This window comes from Bubalus bubalis, chromosome 12 (genome assembly GCF_019923935.1).
Source record: "Bubalus bubalis isolate 160015118507 breed Murrah chromosome 12, NDDB_SH_1, whole genome shotgun sequence".
In the NCBI taxonomy this organism is placed as follows: Eukaryota; Metazoa; Chordata; class Mammalia; order Artiodactyla; family Bovidae; genus Bubalus; species Bubalus bubalis.
Window position 1 is genome coordinate 60,501,792 of NC_059168.1, and position 21,324 is coordinate 60,523,115.

Here is a 21,324-nt window from a genome sequence, read left to right on the forward strand (position 1 = left end):
GAATGTATGGATGGGGGCAGGGAGGCGGTGGGAAATGTAAGAATGTGCAGAAAAATGTCAAGCCGTGCTCTTGTTCATTAGAAGCCAAGAGAGGGCCAGCTCTCCACGTGTTCTCAGGACCCACCACAGCGTGGGGGCCCTGGTTCCTCACCTTCCCAACTAGGGTGGTCTGGCACACTGGTGTGTCCAAATGGGGACGCTCTGCCAAGCAAGATGGGGAGCCCCTTGGCCCTTGGGATGGCAGTTTTAGCTATTGTGTCTATGGTACAAAAATGCCTGTTTCCTTGTGTGCCATGACAGTAAAAAGGTCGTCGCCCTGCAGGTTTGCTGTAGGGACTATGCAAGCCAGGCTCTGTGTTTGTGGCCTAGAAGCTTGCAGTCTAACTTTTATCCCAGAACCAAAGGAGGAGGACATTGGGAAGAAGCCGGAGCCCTCCATTCTGCCACCACCACTGAAGAAGATTGCTGCTGGCTCTTCAGGGAAGCTGAAATCAGGAGGACAGTGGAGAGATGGGACTAGGGTGCATGCATGTGCTTGTGTGTGTGATTTAAGCCTAAGAAGCTAACTACATTCATGCAATAAAGGGATGGAGAAGAAGAGCAAGAATGGCATGCAAAGGGGTCTGAAGTAGCTGGGAGATGGTTTGGAACACAGACACAGGGAATTTAGAAAGTGTTGGCTCTTTGATGCATCTTTATAGATACTGAAGGTTCAGATTCCTTTGTATGACACCATTATTGTTTGCTGGACTTCCTGCCAAGACTGAGCCTCATGGGGCCCTGGGATTTATTGAGATTACACAGAAATATTATGTTTCCTATTCTGGGTCCACCCTCTAGAAGGCTGAGCCCAACCTAAAAGTGTTTGTGTGTGGGTAGTTGATATGGGAGGTGACTTCAGGGAGCAGAAGCAAGGCATGGAGAAAAGGGGGAGAGAGGGGAAAGAAAGCCAATATAGACATCTTCCTTGGTGGCTCAGATGGTAAAGAATCTGCCTGCAATGCAGGAGGCCTGGGTTCAATCCCAGGGTTGGGAAGATTCCCTGGAGAAGGGAATGGCTACCCACTCCAGTAGTCTTCCTTATTCCATGGACAGTAAAGCCTGGCTGGCTACAGTCCATGGGGTTGCAAAGAGTTGGACACAACTGAGCGATAACACTACACCACTACACATCAAGGTCATAGCTCTGTAAATGGAGCTTAATCCCACCCGGGATCGGCTCCCAGGCTGGTCTGCCTGATGATCAGCCAGAGACATACATCAGCTCCTGTTGCCCATTGTTTGAGGGTTCTGTGGGAGGCATTAACTCTGCTGCATGTCAGGGCTGTGCATGTTTAAATTCAAGGGGGCTCCCACTAGTGTCTACAGCATCATAGAAATTTTCAAGTGGGGGAAACAAGAGACACAGGCCTGCTCTTGAGACAAGTTGCTATCAGGGTGAGGCTAGCTGGCATAGTTTGAGGTTGGAATCAGAAATGAGATCAAGGATTGGGGTCAGGAAGCCAGAGGGATCTGACCTACCATCACAGAGGACGCCCCTGATGTGACCCATGAACGGACTGAGAGACAAGGCAGGAAGGATATGTGATCTTAGGCCAGGCTGTAGCTGAGGGAAGCTCAGGGCCTTTCTGTATCCCTTAATGTGCCTTCTCCCACCTTGAGGGTCCACCTGACTGACAGCCCCACCCGTCACCAGAGCAACACAAGGCACTCATGTCATGGCGGCTCCTGAAACTCCCACTCATCACTGCCTCTCTCACAGCACCCTTGCTTGTCCTGCTGCCTGGACCCTGGACCCTCGCCCCTAGAGCCCCACCAGCTGCCATTAAACCTCCTCTCCTTACTAGAAGTGTCTCAAATTACTGTTACAAGGCAAAAAGATGATTCATATGGTTGTAACTTGGGTACACAATAAATAAACTTATGATAAATTTCGGGTAGGCACGTCTAAACAAGAGAAACTTGAAGACAGAACTGGGAGGGAGGGTCAAGAAGTCAGTGAGCTTCCCTGTCCTGAGAGAAGTCCTGATGGAACTCCAAAGTGAAATCACTTTTTCCTAAATCCACTTTGGGGGTTCATGTGACGGGATGGGAATACTTCCTTTCTTAGCCAGTGTTGCCTGTTTCGAGTTCTCTACAGAGCAGAGAAGGGAGCAGCATGTACTGCTTTGCTGTTTCCTGAATAGACAGGGCAGGGATGAGGAAGTCCAGAGAACACTGTCCTGGGTAGCTGCCACTGGGGACCCAGCCAAGCCTCCAAGTGCAGAAAGGAACATGGGCATGAAATTCCCATGGGGTGTGTGTGTGTGTGTGTGTGTGTGTGTGTGTATTTAATTGGCTCTTGTATGGGCTTTGCTACAATGTTGGGCAAGTACAAGCCAATGCAGGATCAATAATAAAGGGTACTGGTCCCATTTATTTAATTTACTGTGCATCTGGGTGGGGGGTGGTTAGAATGTGGTGAGTGCCATGCTATTTTGTGTTTTTTACCCTAGCTTTCCTTTTTTAAAAAAAAAAAATTATTATTTTGAAGCTTACACCTTAACTGTCAGCTCTAGTTTTATTCCAGTTTTTGCTTCTCTTGAAACAATTTCCAAAGAGTCTTCTTTCCTTTAAGCCCAAAAGGGAGGTTGGGGTGAGTTTAGAAAAAATAAGTTCTGGTCAGGATCCAGTGAGAGAGGTAGAGTGACTTAGGAGATGTGTGTGTGTGTGTGTGTGTGTGTGTGTGTGTGTGTGTGTTAGAGAGAGAGAGAAAGAACCACAAAGAGATTTGACCTTATACAATTACGGGAGCTGAAGGACAGGGAGGCCTGGCATGCTGCAGTCCATGGGGTCGCAAAGAGTTGGACATGACTTAGCTACTGAACAACGAGTTGTGGGAGCTGGTTAAAGAGTTTCTATAAGGCTATTTTCTTTCATGTCTAATGCTTGAGTTTGAAGTCTTCAGAGAATGTATTTGGGAAGTGAAGATAGGTATAAAGTAGAGAACAAGGACAAGCAGGAACCCACAAGAATGAGGTGAAGCCCAAGAAGGATTGAAACCCATGTCAGTCTTTGCTGCCTCTGACTTGATGATATGAGTGACCTGTGGGAGAAGATGGTGCCCTCAGAACTAATTAGCCCACAGAACTAATCACACACCTGAAGTCAGAGAAGCTGAAGAAGGTTCTAGGGGAAGGTGGAACTGTTGTAGGCTTGACTGCTATCCCCACACCAACAAAGTGAGCCAGCAGATTAAATGACAATGTGTGTGAGCTACAAAATGGCTGCTGCCTCAAAATGTCTGCTGCCTCATTTCTACCTATAAGGGACTCTCTTTTACAATTCAGTCTAACCAGAGACACACAGGAAAGGGAATTCTGGAGGATATAACTCAGCCTGGCCAAGTTGTCAGGTTACAAAGACACCAAGTATTCTAAACAAAATAATAGTAAATTATTGTTTGGCAAAAATATTAGCTACTATCTTTTGAGCAATATGCCAAATGCATAAGTTACTTCATTTAATCTCATGATAGTCCTATGAGAAAAGTATTCTATCCCCACTTTACAGATGAGGAAACCAAGTCTGAGAAGTTGCAGTGAGCACATCGTTATGGACCATACAGTACACAGACTCTTCTTTCCTGTGAGGAACTCATCCTGAGCAGTTTGGGTTTGGGTTTACAGTCTACCCTTGGGCAAAGGGATGAACACGTGACCCAGCCCTGACCAATCAGAGCACCCCATCCTCTTGGTCAGTGGCGGGCCCATAAATGGACATTGACCCAGAATAGGCCAATCAGAACCTTTCCTGGGAATTTTCTATCAGGGAAAATATGATCTTTGTGTCTTGGGAGCCTGTCAGGTTAAGTGTGGGGCTTGGTTTCTTGTACTAATGTTACTCACCATAAAGAACAAACTTATCTGAGCATGGAGAGAAAGATTTCATATGGGCCTCTAGGTTCAACCATGTCTAAAGTTTGCTGTATTCTCGAACCACCCAGCCTGCCTGAGTCTATACATTTCTTATTTATGTTAGATAGTTTGGGCTGGGGTTTTGTCAGTTGCCACCAGAAGAGACTAGTAAACAAAACTGGAGAAAAAAGGTCCCACAATGTAGATTTCTTATACAAGGGGAACAAACGTGGGTTTCCTGGGTATATAAACCAATAAATTTTCAATTATTTAAAAAAATAAAATGTTGCTTGCAATGAAGAGAGTATGTCTAATACAAAGGTTAAAAGACTGGCCCAGAGTTGCCCAGCCAGTAAGAGAAAATGGCTAGAGCTTGAATCTGGGGTTGTCTGGTTCCAAGGCCTAGGCCCTTACCTTTGGCCCACACTATAGCTACACTCATTTAGTTAGTGCCTCTGAGGTCAGTCACCATAGGCTCAGTCTCTAGCATCTCAAAGAAGATTCAATGGTCTGTTAAAGGAACACCTGATGTGAGCTTTCCTCATTTGCTTTGGAGACAAACAAGACTAAGGGGTGAAGCAAAAGTAGCCAGGCGGTACCATATAGAATTTTAGTTCCCTGCCAGGGATGGAACCTGCAGCTCATGCAGTGGAAGCATGGAGTCCTAACCACTGGACTGCCAGGGAGGTCCCTAAGAGTAACCAGATTTGAGGTCAAGATCTAAGGCCGAGGGGGGAGGAGCCAAGATGGCGGAGGAGTAGGACGGGGAGAACACTTTCTCCCCCACAAATTCATCAAAAGAGCATTTAAACGTCGAGTAAATTCCACAAAACAACTTCTGAATGCCGGCAGAGGACATCAGGCACCCAGAAAAGCAGCCCAACTCTTCGAAAGGAGGTAGGAAAAAATATAAAAGACAAAAAAAGAGACAAAAGAGGGAGGGACGGAGTTCCGTCCCGGAAAGGGAGTCTTAAAAAGAGAGAAGTTTCCAAACACCAGGAAACCCTCTCACTGCCGAATCTGTGCCGAGCTTTGGAAGCACAGAGGGCAACATAAAAGGGAGGGGAAAAAAAATAAACAATTAAAAATCGCGGATTGTGAGCCCTACGGTAACTCCCCCAGCGGAGAAGCAGCACAGACGCCAGCACACGGCATTAGCAAGCGGGGGCTGGGCAGGGAAGCGCGGCGCGGGCTGTGTCCCTTAGAGTAAGAAATGGCCCGAATGTCCTGAGCGCTATCTGAGCGAAATAATTTGGGCTAGCAAACCAGACTGTGGGATATCTACCATGCGAAAAGCCAGCCCTAACCTAAGACACCGCCAGGCCCGCGCACGGAACAAAGGACTGAGCAGAGATATCCGGCTGCAGACCTTCCCCCTCCGGTGACAGGCAGCCAGAGCTGGAAGGGGGCAATCGCAGCCCCAGAGAGACACTATCTATAAAACTGTAAGCAGGCTTCTTTGCTAACTAAAACTTCTTGGGGGTCTGGACGGTCAACATCTGCCTGAGAAGGTGCGCCGGTTTTACACCCAGATAACCGAGTGGCGGGGAGGCGATAAGTCGCAGCATTGGCGCCCGCCAAACACATCACCTGAGCTGCTCGGATCTGGGAAGAGCACAAAACGCAGGCCCAACCGAGTCTGCGCCTCTGAGGACTACCCGAGTGCCTGAACCTGAGCAGCTTGGACCTGGGAGCTCAGCCCAGGGCCGGCCTCTGATAGTTCCCGGCGGAACAACCTAGAGCCCGAGCAGTGTGGGCACGGAGGCTACACACGGCGTGAGCGGGGGCAGACCCAGTGTGGCTGAGGCACTGCGAGAGCACGCCAGTGTTATCTGTTTGCAGCATCCCTCCCTCCCTCCCCACAGCGCGGCTGAACAAGTGAGCCTAAATTTAAAAAAAAAAAAAAAAAAAAATAGTGTCCTCAACCATCCCCTTTGTGTCAGGGCGGGAACCAGACACTGAAGAGACCAGCAAACAGAAGAAGCTATAACAGAGGGAAACGCCTTGGAAGCTACAGGCCATAGATTAAAACCCTGTGGTTACTACGGATTACATAGGAAGGGGCCTATAGATCTTGAGAAATATAAGTCGGACTAAGGAACTGCCAAAAATGAACTGAACCCACAATACTCACAACAAAACCAGAGAAAGACCTAGATATATCTTTATTATTTTTACGATCAATCTTTCTTTCTTTTTTTTTTTTTAATTAAAAAAGAAAAAAATTTTTTAAGTCCTCTATTGTCCTTTAATTTTCACTTTTATAACTATTACTTTGCAAAAAAAAAAAAAAAGACCCTATTTTTTTTTTTCTTCTTCAGCAAACTTCATATATATATTTTATAATTTTTTGACCGTGGTTTTTTTTTTTTTTTTCTTTTTTCTTTTTCTTCTTTTCTTTAACATTGTATTTTTGAAATTCCAAACTGTACTCTAGATTTTTAATTTTAGCCTTTTGATATATGCTATCAATTTGGTACCTATAGTTTTTTTCATAATTTCTGTGACTTTTTTTTTCCTCTGTTTCTTTCTCTTCTTCTTTTATATAACATCATATATCTGCAATTCCAAACTCTACTCAAGATTTTTAATTTATGCTTTTTGGTATTTGATATCAATTTTGTACCTGTATTTTCTTTATAATTTTTGCGACATTGTTTTTGTTGGTTTGTTTATTTTCTCTCTTTATTTTTCTTCTTCTTCTTCTTTTTTTTTTTTTTTAACGTTGTATTTTTGAAATTCCAAACTCTACTCTAGATTTTTAATTTTTGCTTTTTGGTATTAGTTATCAATTTTGTACCTGTAGTTTCTTTATTACTTTCACGACCTTGTTTGTTTTTCTTTGTTCGTTTTTTCTCTCTTTCTTTTCCTTCTTCTTTTCATTAACATCGCATTTTTGAAATTCCAAACTCTACTCTAGATTTCTAATTTTTGTTTTTATGTATTTGTTACCAATTTTGTACCTTTAAGAACCCAATCTTCAGGACCCATTTTTCACTAGTGTACGAGATTACTGGCTTGACTGCTCTCTCTCCCTTTGGACTCTCCATTTTCTCCACCAGGTCACCTGTATCTCCTCCCTAACCCCTCTCTACTCTACCCAACTCTGTGAATTTCTGTGTGTTCCAGACGGTGGAGAACACTTAAGGAACTGATTACTGGCTGGATCTGTCTCCCTCCTTTTCATTTCCCCCTTTTATCCTTCTGGCCACCTCTGTCTCCTGCCTCCTTCTTCTCTTCCCTGTATAACTCCGTGAACATCTCTGAGTGGTCCAGCTGTGGAGTGCACATAAGGAAGTGACTACTGGATAGCCCACTCTCTCCACTATTGATTCCACCTCATCTCATTTGGGTCACCTCTAACTCCCTCCTCCCTCTTCTCTTCTCCATGTAACGCTGTGAACCTCTCTGAGTGACCCTCACAGTAGAGAAACTTTTCATCTTTAACGTAGATGTTTTATCAGTGGTGCTGTATAGAAGGAGAAGTTTTGAAACTACTGTAAAATTAAGACCGATAACTGGAAGTAGGAGGCTTAAGTCCAAACCCTGACTCCAGGGAACTCCTGACTCCAAGGAACATTAATTGACAGGAGCTCATCAAACGCCTCCATACCGACACTGAAACCAAGCACCACACAAAGGCCAACAAGTTCCAGGGAAAGACATAACAAGCAAATTCTCCAGCAACAAAGGAACACAGCCCTGAGCTTCAAGATACAGGCTGCCCAAAGTCACCCCAAAACCATAGACATCTCATAACTCATTACTGGACATTTCACTACACTCCAGAGAGAAGAAATACAGTTCCATCCACCAGAACATCGACACAAGCTTCCCTAACCAGGAAACCTTGACAAGCCACCTGTACAAACCCACACACAGCGAGGAAACGCCACAATAAAGAGAACTCCACAAACTGCCAGAATACAGAAAGGACACCCCAAACTCAGCAATTTAAACAAGATGAAGAGACAGAGGAATAGCCAGCAGATAAAGGAACAGGATAAATGCCCACCAAACCAAACAAAAGAGGAAGAGATAGGGAATCTACCTGATAAAGAATTCCGAATAATGATAGTGAAATTGATCCAAAATCTTGAAATTAAAATGGAATCACAGATAAATAGCCTGGAGGCAAGGATTGAGAAGATGCAAGAAAGGTTTAACAAGGACTTAGAAGAAATAAAAAGAGTCAATATATAATGAATAATGCAATAAGTGAAATTAAAAACACTCTGGAGGCAACAAATAGTAGAATAACAGAGGCAGAAGATAGGATTAGTGAATTAGAAGATAGAATGGTAGAAATAAATGAATCAGAGAGGACAAAAGAAAAACGAATTAAAAGAAATGAGGACAATCTCAGAGACCTCCAGGACAATATTAAACGCTACAACATTCGAATCATAGGGATCCCAGAAGAAGAAGACAAAAAGAAAGACCATGAGAAAATACTTGAGGAGATAATAGTTGAAAACTTCCCTAAAATGGGGAAGGAAATAATCACCCAAGTCCAAGAAACCCAGAGAGTCCCAAACAGGATAAACCCAAGGCGAAACACCCCAAGACACATAGTAATCAAATTAACAAAGATCAAACACAAAGAACAAATATTAAAAGCAGCAAGGGAAAAACAACAAATAACACACAAGGGAATTCCCATAAGGATAACAGCTGATCTTTCAATAGAAACTCTTCAAGCCAGGAGGGAATGGCAAGACATACTTAAAATGATGAAAGAAAATAACCTACAGCCCAGATTATTGTACCCAGCAAGGATCTCATTCAAGTATGAAGGAGAAATCAAAAGCTTTTCAGACAAGCAAAAGCTGAGAGAATTCTGCACCACCAAACCAGCTCTCCAACAAATACTAAAGGATATTCTCTAGACAGGAAACACAAAAATGGTGTATAAATTCGAACCCAAAACAATAAAGTAAATGGCAACGGGGTCATACTTATCAGTAATTACCTTAAACGTAAATGGGTTGAATGCCCCAACCAAAAGACAAAGACTGGCTGAATGGATACAAAAACAAGACCCCTGCATATGTTGTCTACAAGAGACCCACCTCAAAACAGGGGACACATACAGACTGAAAGTGAAGGGCTGGAAAAAGATTTTCCATGCGAATAGGGACCAAAAGAAAGCAGGAGTAGCAATACTCATATCAGATAAAATAGACTTTAAAACAAAGACTGTGAAAAGAGACAAAGATGGTCACTACATAATGGTCAAAGGATCAATCCAAGAAGAAGATATAACAATTATAAATATATATGCACCCAACACGGGAGCACCACAGTATGTAAGACAAATGCTAACAAGTATGAAAGAAGAAATTAACAATAACACAATAATAGTGGGAGACTTTAATACCCCACTCACACCTATGGATAGATCAACTAAACAGAAAATTAACAAGGAAACACAAACTTTAAATGATACAATAGACCAGTTAGACCTAATTGATATCTATAGGACATTTCATCCCAAAACAATGAATTTCACCTTCTTCTCAAGTGCACATGGAACCTTCTCCAGGATAGATCACATCCTGGGCCATAAAGCTAGCCTTGGTAAATTCAAAAAAATAGAAATCATTCCAAGCATCTTTTCTGACCACAATGCAGTAAGATTAGATCTCAATTACAGGAGAAAAACTATTAAAAAATCCAACATATGGAGGCTGAACAACACACTGCTGAATAACCAACAAATCACAGAAGAAATCAAAAAAGAAATCAAAATTTGCATAGAAATGAATGAAAATGAAAACACAACAACCCAAAACCTGTGGGACACGGTAAAAGCAGTCCTAAGGGGAAAGTTCATAGCAATACAGGCACACCTCAAGAAACAAGAAAAAAGTCAAATAAATAACCTAACTCTACACCTAAAGCAACTAGAAAAGGAAGAAATGAAGAACCCCAGGGTTAGTAGAAGGAAAGAAATCTTAAAAATTAGAGCAGAAATAAATGCAAAAGAAACAAAAGAGACCATAGCAAAAATCAACAAAACCAAAAGCTGGTTCTTTGAAAGGATAAATAAAATTGACAAACCATTAGCCAGACTCATCAAGAAACAAAGGGAGAAAAATCAAATCAATAAAATTAGAAATGAAAATGGAGAGATCACAACAGACAACACAGAAATACAAAGGATCATAAGAGACTACTATCAACAATTATATGCCAATAAAATGGACAACGAGGAAGAAATGGACAAATTCTTAGAAAAGTACAACTTTCCAAAACTCGATCAGGAAGAAATAGAAAATCTTAACAGACCCATCACAAGCACGGAAATTGAAACTGTAATCAAAAATCTTCCAGCAAACAAAAGCCCAGGTCCAGACGGCTTCACAGCTGAATTCTACCAAAAATTTAGAGAAGAGCTAACACCTATCCTGCTCAAACTTCCAGAAAATTGCAGAGGATGGTAAACTTCCAAACTCATTCTATGAGGCCACCATCACCCTAATACCAAAACCTGACAAAGACCCCACAAAAAAAGAAAACTACAGGCCAATATCACTGATGAACATCGATGCAAAAATCCTTAACAAAATTCTAGCAATCAGAATCCAACAACACATTAAAAAGATCATACACCATGACCAAGTGGGCTTTATCCCAGGGATGCAAGGATTCTTCAATATCCGCAAATCAATCAATGTAATACACCACATTAACAAATTGAAAAATAAAAACCATATGATTATCTCAATAGATGCAGAGAAAGCCTTTGACAAAATTCAACATCCATTTATGATCAAAACTCTCCAGAAAGCAGGAATAGAAGGAACATACCTCAACATAATCAAAGCTATATATGACAAACCCACAGCAAACATTATCCTCAATGGTGAAAAACTGAAAGCATTTCCTCTAAAGTCAGGAACAAGACAAGGGTGCCCACTTTCACCATTACTATTCAACATAGTTTTGGAAGTTTTGGCCACAGCAATCAGAGCAGAAAAAGAAATAAAAGGAATCCAAATTGGAAAAGAAGAAGTAAAGCTCTCACTGTTTGCAGATGACATGATCCTCTACATAGAAAACCCTAAAGACTCCACCAGAAAATTACTAGAACTAATCAATGACTATAGTAAAGTTGCAGGATATAAAATCAACACACAGAAATCCCTTGCATTCCTATACACTAATAATGAGAAAACAGAAAGAGAAATTAAGGAAACAATTCCATTCACCATTGCAACGGAAAGAATAAAATACTTAGGAATATATCTACCTAAAGAATCTAAAGACCTATATATAGAAAACTATAAAACACTGGTGAAAGAAATCAAAGAGGACACTAACAGATGGAGAAATATACCATGTTCATGGATTGGAAGAATCAATGTAGTGAAAATGAGTATACTACCCAAAGCAATCTATAGATTCAATGCAATCCCTATCAAGCTACCAACAGCATTCTTCACAGAGCTAGAACAAATAATTTCACAATTTGTATGGAAAAACAAAAAACCTCGAATAGCCAAAGCAATCTTGAGAAAGAAGAATGGAACTGGAGGAATCAACCTACCTGACTTCAGGCTCTACTACAAAGCCACAGTTATCAAGACAGTATGGTACTGGCACAAAGACAGAAATATTGATCAATGGAACAAAATAGAAAGCCCAGAGATAAATCCACGCACATATGGACACCTTATCTTCGACAAAGGAGGCAAGAATATACAATGGATTAAAGACAATCTCTTTAACAAGTGGTGCTGGGAACTCTGGTCAACCACTTGTAAAAGAATGAAACTAGAACACTTTCTAACACCATACACAAAAATAAACTCAAAATGGATTAAAGATCTAAACGTAAGACCAGAAACTATAAAACTCCTAGAGGAGAACATAGGCAAAACACTCTCTGACATACATCACAGCAGGATCCTCTATGACCCACCTCCCAGAATATTGGAAATAAAAGCAAAAATAAACAAATGGGACCTAATTAACCTTAAAAGCTTCTGCACATCAAAGGAAACTATTAGCAAGGTGAAAAGACAGCCTTCAGAATGGGAGAAGATAATAGCAAATGAAGCAACTGACAAACAACTAATCTCGAGAATATACAAGCAACTCCTACAACTCAACTCCAGAAAAATAAATGACCCAATCAAAAAATGGGCCAAAGAACTAAATAGACATTTCTCCAAAGAAGACATACAGATGGCTAACAAACACATGAAAAGATGCTCAACATCACTCATTATCAGAGAAATGCAAATCAAAACCACTATGAGGTACCATTTCACACCAGTCAGAATGGCTGCGATCCAAAAGTCTATAAGTAATAAATGCTGGAGAGGGTGTGGAGAAAAGGGAACCCTCTTACACTGTTGGTGGGAATGCAAGCTAGTACAGCCACTATGGAGAACAGTGTGGAGATTCCTTAAAAAACTGGAAATAGACATGCCTTATGATCCAGCAATCCCACTGCTGGGCATACACACTGAGAAAACCAGAAGGGAAAGAGACACGAGTACCCCAATGTTCATCGCAGCACTGTTTATAATAGCCAGGACATGGAAGCAACCTAGATGTCCATCAGCAGATGAATGGATAAGAAAGCTGTGGTACATATACACAATGGAGTATTATTCAGCCATTAAAAAGAATACATTTGAATCAGTTCTAATGAGGTGGATGAAACTGGAGCCTATTATACAGAGTGAAGTAAGCCAGAAAGAAAAACACCAATACAGTATACTAACGCATATATATGGAATTTAGAAAGATGGTAACAATAACCCTGTGTACGAGACAGCAAAAGAGACACTGATGTATAGAACAGTCTTATGGACTCTGTGGGAGAGGGAGAGGGTGGGAAGATTTGGGAGAATGGCATTGAAACATGTAAAATATCATGTATGAGATGAGTTGCCAGTCCAGGTTCGATGCACGATGCTGGATGCTTGGGGCTGGTGCACTGGGACGACCCAGAGGGATGGAATGGGGAGGGAGGAGGGAGGAGGGTTCAGGATGGGGAACACATGTATACCTGTGGCGGATTCATTTTGATATTTGGCAAATCTAATACAGTTATGTAAAGTTTAAAAATAAAATAAAATTAAAAAAAAAATAAATAAAATAAAATGTAAAAAAAAAAAAAAAGATCTAAGGCCGTGATTTGGGATTCATGCAGCCAACTTCCACTGTACCTGTCACTTGAGTATTCTATGTCCTGAACTCAAACTGATCGAATTGGTGATTAAGGCAAAGTTCATGCTAGTCGATCCAGATGTCATATTGCTACTCTATTTTTAAATCTTTCCCCGGATGCAAATTTGACAGTGTTCCTTCCTATTCTCATCCAGTGTCCAGTCACCTCACAATAAGAAGTTCTTTATGACTAACTTGCAAGCTTCCTGTTAGAGCTCTTCAAACAAGTGGAAAACATCTGGTCGTTGCTCAGCAGTTAACATAGTTTTAAAGCCCAAATTAACTCCTCACCTTTTTCCTTTCAAAGTTTAAGAAACTTAATTTAGTCTTAATGCCTCTTTCAAAGGTTCTATTTTCCAATGATGTTGGTGGTACTTGTCCAGACTATTTCTAGGGCTCCTCTATCTCTAGGGAAGCAGCATCCTATAGAACTTTCTGCAGTAATGGGAATGTTCTAGATCTGTGTTGTTCAGAACAGTAGCCACTGGCCATGTATGCCTGTTGAGCACTTGAAATGTGACTGGGCTGACTGATGAATTTGAATTTTTATTTAATTTTAATTTATTTAAATTTAAATAGCCACATGTAGCTAACTCTTCCCATTGTATATAACACATACATGTTTTGATCTTGTTTCTGGCCTCCCAAGTATTATCTTTGTCCTTTAAAGACCTGCTGACTTTTGTTCAGTTAGTGGTCCACTAGGACCCTCTACTCTGTGTGACATTTTTAGTTTCCAGCTTCTATTTGAGTACTTTGATATTTTTTTTCATGTCACCAAGTCTGTATTTATCTCTACTAGAATTCTATTTCTACCCCTGTTTCTCATATTGTTTACAATAGTTTGGCTTTGACCAAAAAGGGTGGTCATACTGTAAAGTCAGCTGGTGGATAATTGCATAAGAATTCCTCAGATGAGAAGAATGAGCAATAAGAGAAGAACAGCCATGACTTTCCCGAGTCATGATTTCTTTGGTGGGGCTGTCTATTGCTGCAAAAACAGGGGAAAGTTAATATGGATTGCATGCTTTCCTGCTTCTTCCCCTGAAAACCTTGCTTGATCTTTTTGCTTTCTACATGTGTTATTTTACCCCAGTGTTTAGAAATACTATGTCAAACTGATCTCACTGATTCTCAGAGGGGGGAGATTACAAAACTTCAAGAAAAATATTCATGAAATGCAAGTGGCTCTAAGGGTCTGAGAGTGAGTGTATCGGCCAGCACCACTTTCTCCTCTTCATTGTCCTTTTATTGTTTCGCTGACCTGTGCTTTTGACCTTGCATTATTCAAGGAAGAGTGGTACAAGGTTTTTTATGTAGGATATGTGTTCTAAGATCCAAGAGATCGGGGTGGGTATCTTTAATTTGGTTAATCCAGTGTGTCCTTTTAACAGTTCCTATGCACAGTTCTATTTTGCAGTTAGTACAGGGCTTAAGCCTGCTGAAAGTTGGCTTTAGGAGATGGCAACAGAAGATGACCAGCTATTGACTCTTGTTTTCTGGCACTGCTGAGTTATATTTGTCTGCATGCTCAGCATCTGCCCGAATCAAATGACGATTCTCCCAAGCAGCCGCAAGAGCCCCAGGCCCTCAACTCCCTGCGTGGAGTCAGTGCTTCTACTCTCTGCCACTTCAAGCAGACTTGCACAGGATTAGCCTTACACAGTTAATGTTTAATTTTAAAAGCTGCATTTTTGTGTGTGTGTATTTCCATTTTGGTGAGCAGACCAGATGCTCTGCCAAATTTACCCTCAGCTAATTGTGTAGTTCAGTGTCCTGAAATGTGCCCTTGTTTGCTTAAAACCTGCTGATTTGCAAAAGAAACGGTTCCAGGAATGTGGGTCAGAGTGGACACTCCTGTGGAAGCTGAATTGATCAAGAAAGAGCCTCAGAGTCCTGGCTGGGGTGCTGGATATGTGTAAATCTGGTAGGAATAGAGGACTCTCCAGGGCAGGATTGTAATTTTAATGATAAAGCTGCTGGGGTGGGGTCAGGGGAGGGCTGGAGACATGGACAAAGATCGGTTTGGCTCCAATCCATCCTTGGAACCCCCTCAAGCTTTTCATTTTGAGCAGGCTTTGGGGCAAGATTGGAATAAAATATTTATGCACAGCTGGAGGAAAATAATTTTCAAATCTGACTTTTGCTGTGCCTCTGTCCCTGGAGGCCCTCTGATGAGATGTATGTGAAGCAGGAGTGATCATCTAACAAGAATAGAGTGAAGATGAAGTTGCTCAGTTCTTCTGCCCTGTTCCTCAACCTGGAACCTGATGGCAGAGGTGTCCCTAGGGACTTGGCTCAAAGCAGATCACAGGGTTCTGACCCCTGCTGCCTGGGAAGTGAGCTGAGAGCAGTCCGGAGGGGATTGAAAAGCAGAGTGGGGAACTTAAAGAGAGACCAAAGTGGAGGCAGCTCCAGTGGAGGGACAACAAACAGGGGGATGATCACCTGCCCACCTTGGTGGTAGCAGGTGGGTGGGGGGAAGGGTGTTCCCACCTATCAGTGGGGCAGGATATCAACCATCATTGATCAACCATCAACCATCATCAACCATCATCAGCATCATTTTTAGCATGGGCTCCTACTCCGGGTGTCCTGGGGGCAGCTCCCCTCTGGGCTTTTCACTCCCTTGTTGACTGTGTGTTCCTGCCAGTCTTGTTGCTGTCTTTCTCTTAAGAGATGTTTGGGGGACTAAAAGGCAGACACTAGGGCACAATTCCACTGGATTTCATTCAACTCTTGTAATCCTTCAAGAATTTATTTCCGTCCATGGATGTTCAATTGTTTTAATAATTGCATTAGTTTCCTATGGCTACATATCAGATTACCACAAATTCAGTGGCTTGAAACAGCGCAAATGGATCTCACTGGGCTGACGCAGGGCTGTGTTCCTTTCTGGAACAATCCTAGGAGACAATCCGTTTCCTTACCTTTTGCATCTTCTAGAGGCTGCCTGCATTGCTTGCTTTATGCTTCCTTCCAACTTCAAAGCCAACAATGGCTGGGTGAGTCTTTCTCATATTCTGTCCCTTTGACACTCTTCTGCTTTCCTCTTCTGCATTTAAGAACCCTGTGATCACACTGGACCCACCAGGATAAACCAGGATTATTTCCCTCTGTCGAAACCAGCTGCCTAGCAACCTGAATTCCATCTACAAACTTACCTCCCACCACCTTTGCCATGTAAGCTAATATGTTCACGTGTCCTAGGGGTTAGGATGTGGATGTCTTTGGGGGGCCATTGTTCTGCTCACCTTAATCATAAACCCTTGCCTTTCTCCGAGCCCTTTTATAGACCTAATTTGTCTCTAAAATGCTTCTCAGATAGGGGAGTGGGCGGGATTAATGTTTTTTAATAATAAGAAAGCTGAAGTAAAAGTTAAAAAAAAAAGTAAGCAAATAAAACTTGCACAGATCTCACCCTGAGTTTACTTTTTTGTGTTAAAAAAATTATTTATTTATTTATATTTCTGGCTGTGCTGGATCTTCCTTTCTGCTTGGGCTTTTCTCTAGTTGTGGTGACCAGGGGGCTATTCTCTAGTCGCAGTGCATGGGCTTCTAATTGCGATGGCTTCTCTTGTTGCAGAGCACAGACTCTAGGGCATGTGGACTTCAGTAGTTGTGGCTCCCATGCTCTGGAGCACAGGCTCAATAATTGTGGCACTTGGGGCATGTGGGATCTTCCTGGATCAGGGATCAAAACTACGTCTCCTGCACTGGCACGCAGAGTCTTTACCACGGAGCCACCAGGGAAGCCCCTGAGTTTACTTTGAAAGAGAAAATTGTTAAGATACAGGTCATGATGTTCAGTTCATTTCCCGGCTATAACTCTAGGTATAACTCTAGGTAATAATCTCAGAAAGAGGAATGTAGGGCAAGTATGGCCTTGTAAGACCAATGGTCAGACCTGGATCCAAGTTTTGTGTTCAAGTGAACTTGAGCTTGCTCTGTCATTTCCTCTTCCTGAGTCTGTGAGTCCTTGTTTTTGCCTTTCCAAGTAGCTTTGAAAGTGACCAAGATGATAGCTTAAACACAGATCCTTACTGTAGGAAGTTATGACCCAAATGCAAAGCTGTTTGTATTTATTAAGATGAATGCCATTAAAAGATGCTGCATGGAGAATAAAAGCCATGGCCTTGGTACTGACCTTGTTGAATATTACATGAAGAAGGAATAGACTATCCGTAACAAGCAATCAAGATATGGACAAACTTTTTTTAAATAACAAATGAGCTTTTTCATAAAGTAGTTAGAATGATATTTGCTGCTGCTGCTACTAAGTCACTTCAGTTGTGTCTGACTTTGTGCGACCCCATAGACAGCAGCCCACTAGGCTCCTCTGTCCCTGGGATTCTCCAGGCAAGAATACTGGAGTGGGTTGCCATTTCCTTCTCCAATGCATGAAAGGGAAAAGTGAAAGGGAAGTCAGGGCAATCCTAAAAACAACAGACTGGTTCAAAATAGGAAAAGGAGTATGTCAAGGCTGTATATTGTCACCCTGCTTATTTAACTTATATGCAGAGTACATCATGAGAAACTCTGGGCTGGACAAAGCACAAGCTGGAATCAAGATTGCTGGGAGAAATATCAATAACCTCAGCTATGTAGATGACACCACTCTTATGGCAGAAAGTGAAGAGGAACTCAAAAGCCTCTTGATGAAAGTGAAAGAGGAGAGTGAAAAACTTGGCCTAAAGCTCAACATTCAGAAAACTAAGATCATGGCATCTGGTCCCATCACTTCATAGCAAATAGATGGAGAAACAGTGGAAACAGGGGCTGACTTTATTTTTGGGGGCTCCAAAATCACTGCAGTTGGTGATTGCAGCCATGAAATTAAAAGACGCTTACTCCTTGGAAGGAAAATTATGACCAACCTAGATAGCATATTCAAAAGCAGAGACATTTCTTTGCCAACAAAGGTCCGTCTAGTCAAGGCTATGGTATTTCCAGTGGTCATGTATGGATGTGAGAGTTGGACTGTGAAGAAGGCTGAGCGCCAAAGAATTGATGCTTTTGAACTGTGGTGTTGGAGAAGACTCTTGAGAGTCCCTTGAACTGCAAGGAGATCCAACCAGTCCATTCTAAAGGAGATCAGTTCTGGATGTTCATTGGAAAGACTCATGCTGAGGCCGAAACTCCAATACTTTGGCCACCTCATACGAAGAGTTGACTCATTGGAAAAGACCCTGATGCTGGGAAGGATTGAGGGCAGGAGGAGAAGGAGACAACAGAGGATGAGATGGTTGGATGGCATCACCGACTCTATGGACATGAGTTTGAGTAAACTCCGGGAGTTGTTGATGGACAGTGAGGCCTGGCGTGCTGCAATTCATGGGGTCGCAAAGAGCTGGACATGACTGAGCAAGTGAACTGAAGTGAACTGAAAAGCAACTAGCGAGGAGCAACTCTGCCTGCCATTCCGTGATTGCCACTCAGATATACAGGACTCAATTATGCAGTTTTCCTAAAAGCCACATTTCCTTTGCAATTTGGCTGGGAGTCCTGAATCTAGGGAAATCAATGAAGAAAGAAACAGGAAGTCCCTAACCTATTAACAGGTTGGATTTAAAAGGCTGATACTGAGCTCCTGCTTGCTGACACTCCTGCTCTGTTTTATTCTGTTCTTTTTGGAGAGTGGAATTAAAGACTTCCCCAATCTTAGCACAGTATCTCTGCTCAGGGGTCTGATTTAAAAATAACACACACACACACACACGCACACACACACAAAAAACCCTCTTGGGGTATTTGGCTATCTTTTCATCAATAATAAAGGAGCTTATTACTATTAAGCCAGGAATTAAACTTGAAAACAACATGCCTTCCTCAAATGGACCCCTTTACCAGGTGATTGAGTTTGGCAGTGTACACTGCATGGACAGCCTGAGGCTTGGAAAGGGTAACTGTATTATGAGCAACCTGCATCTCAGAAAGCAATTATAGTAAAACACTCCTAGGGCAGGTTTGCCCGAAGGCTAAGTGGTGACTGATTCTTCCTCTTCTAGCTCTGGAGCTTGGCTATCTCAAAAATAGTTAAAATGAAAAGGGAAGGAATGTTTTCATTGGAGAGTCCTGACACAGTTTCCAGCATATTTTTCATTTGCTTGACTTTACTCTTGGCCCTGAATGAAGTAGAAGGTGGAATTTTCTCTGCTGGAATCATGAAAACCTGGCATGTGTGCTCATATCTGCTCTTGATATTGCTCATGCTGTTAACTGCAGCTGCGTTTGCTGTAAGTGAATTGCTTTTGTTTTTGGTGAGGATCACATTGCCTTGTGATTGCCCTGTGATTGGAGTGGGCATTTTCATGAGAGGCTTGGTTGTTCTTGTATTTTTGTTGTGTCTTTTTCAGTTTTCAATCCATGTGCTGATGTGGGCTTGTTTGCAAAGAGGTATTTGGCTATTCCATTTCACACAGTAAAGGTAGCAGCTTACTGGGGGCTGTTTTTATAACCTAGAATACTGAAGTTTTTGAAAGAAATTTGGCAAGCCATAGGTGTTATTAAGATTTTATGTGATATGGAGCTGCCCAATAACACCCTGCACATGGGCCTCTCTTTTAACTCTATTTTAAGTTTTAAAAACAAAACAAACAAACAGAAAAAACCTTCCATCAAAATGTTATTAGGTAAGTTTGGACATTTAAGCTCAACAGTCTTTACATCTATGAAATCCAGAATCATTCCATTTTGTTTCTGTAGGACCAAAAATGGATTTCAGAAAATATTTAAGTCTGATATGAAAAAAAACCCAAAAACCTTACAACAAATGCTGAGGTATAAATACTGAGAAAGATCAGGCAACTTCTCATTATAGTTTAGACACACTCTGAGTTATAGATGAATAGGATGCAAGAAGTTATGAATTTGTGGAAAGCTTTTTATATTTTTAAATTTTAATACCAGGCCCTTTACTAAGAGAAACAGAAAAGCATGGTGTCTTAACTGGCACGGAACCCCTAAGGGTTTAAAAAGCCTCTCAGAATCCTTTTCTGACTACCTCATATGACTGTGTGCTGTTCTCTTTTGTCAGCTTCTGTGTGAACTCTCAGTTTGTACTTCATTAATTTGTATCTGCAGAAATTTTGTATTATAAAATGTGGCCTTGGGTTTTGTTCTAGGAGAAGGAAACAAGATTGCATGCATGCCAAGCTGCTTTAAAGCACTGCTGTTTCCTGCCTCCAACAGTGGGTTGATGCTCGGAACGCCTTGGCTATTTGAAGTGGGACAGAATGCCAGCCAGTGGGTCCTAGAGTCCTCCCCAGCACCCCTTTATTACTCTCTGACACCCTAGGTTTTTGAGGTATACTGGACTGTAGGTCTTTTGAACAGTATCTTAACTCATCTTATTATAGAATCCCACGTGCCCACCAAACAATAGAACCTCCATTCATCTGTAGAACTGAACTGTGTGGTTAAGCTTTGGAATTGGACGTACCTCAGTTTGAATCCCGTTTCTGCCAGTTTTGAGCTATGTGATCTTGATAACTTACTAGAGCTCTGTTACTTGGGTTTTCTCATTTATAAAATGGTAAATGGCATTATTATAATGATTACAGATGTCCCTGAGTTACAGTGGTTTTACTTACAACTTTTGGACTTCGGTGCTAAAGTCATGCATTCAGTAGAAACCATACCTCAGATTTTGAATTTGGACCCTCTCCTGGTCTGGCAGTATGCAGCATGATGCTCCCACATGCTGCTGGGCAGGGCAGCTGTGGATCCCAGTCAACCACACAACCATGAGGGGAAACAAGTGATATGCTAAAACCACCCTGGACCCACACCACCATTCTGCTTTTCACTTTCAGTACAGAATCCAATACATTTTCATGAGATAGTCAATACTCTATTATAAAAGAGGCTTTGTGTTAGGTGATTTTGCCCAACTGTAGGCTAATGGAAGTGTTCTGAGCATGTTTAAGATAGGCTAAGCTATGATGTTCGGTGGGTTAGTTGTGTGAAATGCATATTCGATGTATGATATTTTCAACTTATCATGGATTTATTGGGACATAACCCCATTGTAAGCTGAGGATGTTAATGTAATGTGTTATATTAATATAATCTAATAATAATACAATTATTAGAATTCCTTGGAAGAGTAAATAAGATAGTGCATGAAAAAATTTAGCTTTTCACAAGGAACTGCCTCAGAAAACAACAGTCCTTTTAATTAGTTTGTTAAAAGCCTTTCCCATTTAAAAAATTAATCAAATGCATATCTCTTTAACTGTCA

The 21,324-nt window shown here is 41.7% G+C and overlaps 1 long non-coding RNA gene across 1 annotated transcript in view; it reads left to right on the forward strand.

Moving 5' to 3' along the window:
- The window catches only part of LOC123328541, a 123,649-nt gene that overhangs the window by 18,406 nt on the left and 83,919 nt on the right, over nt 1-21,324 (forward strand). The window lies entirely within an intron of this gene.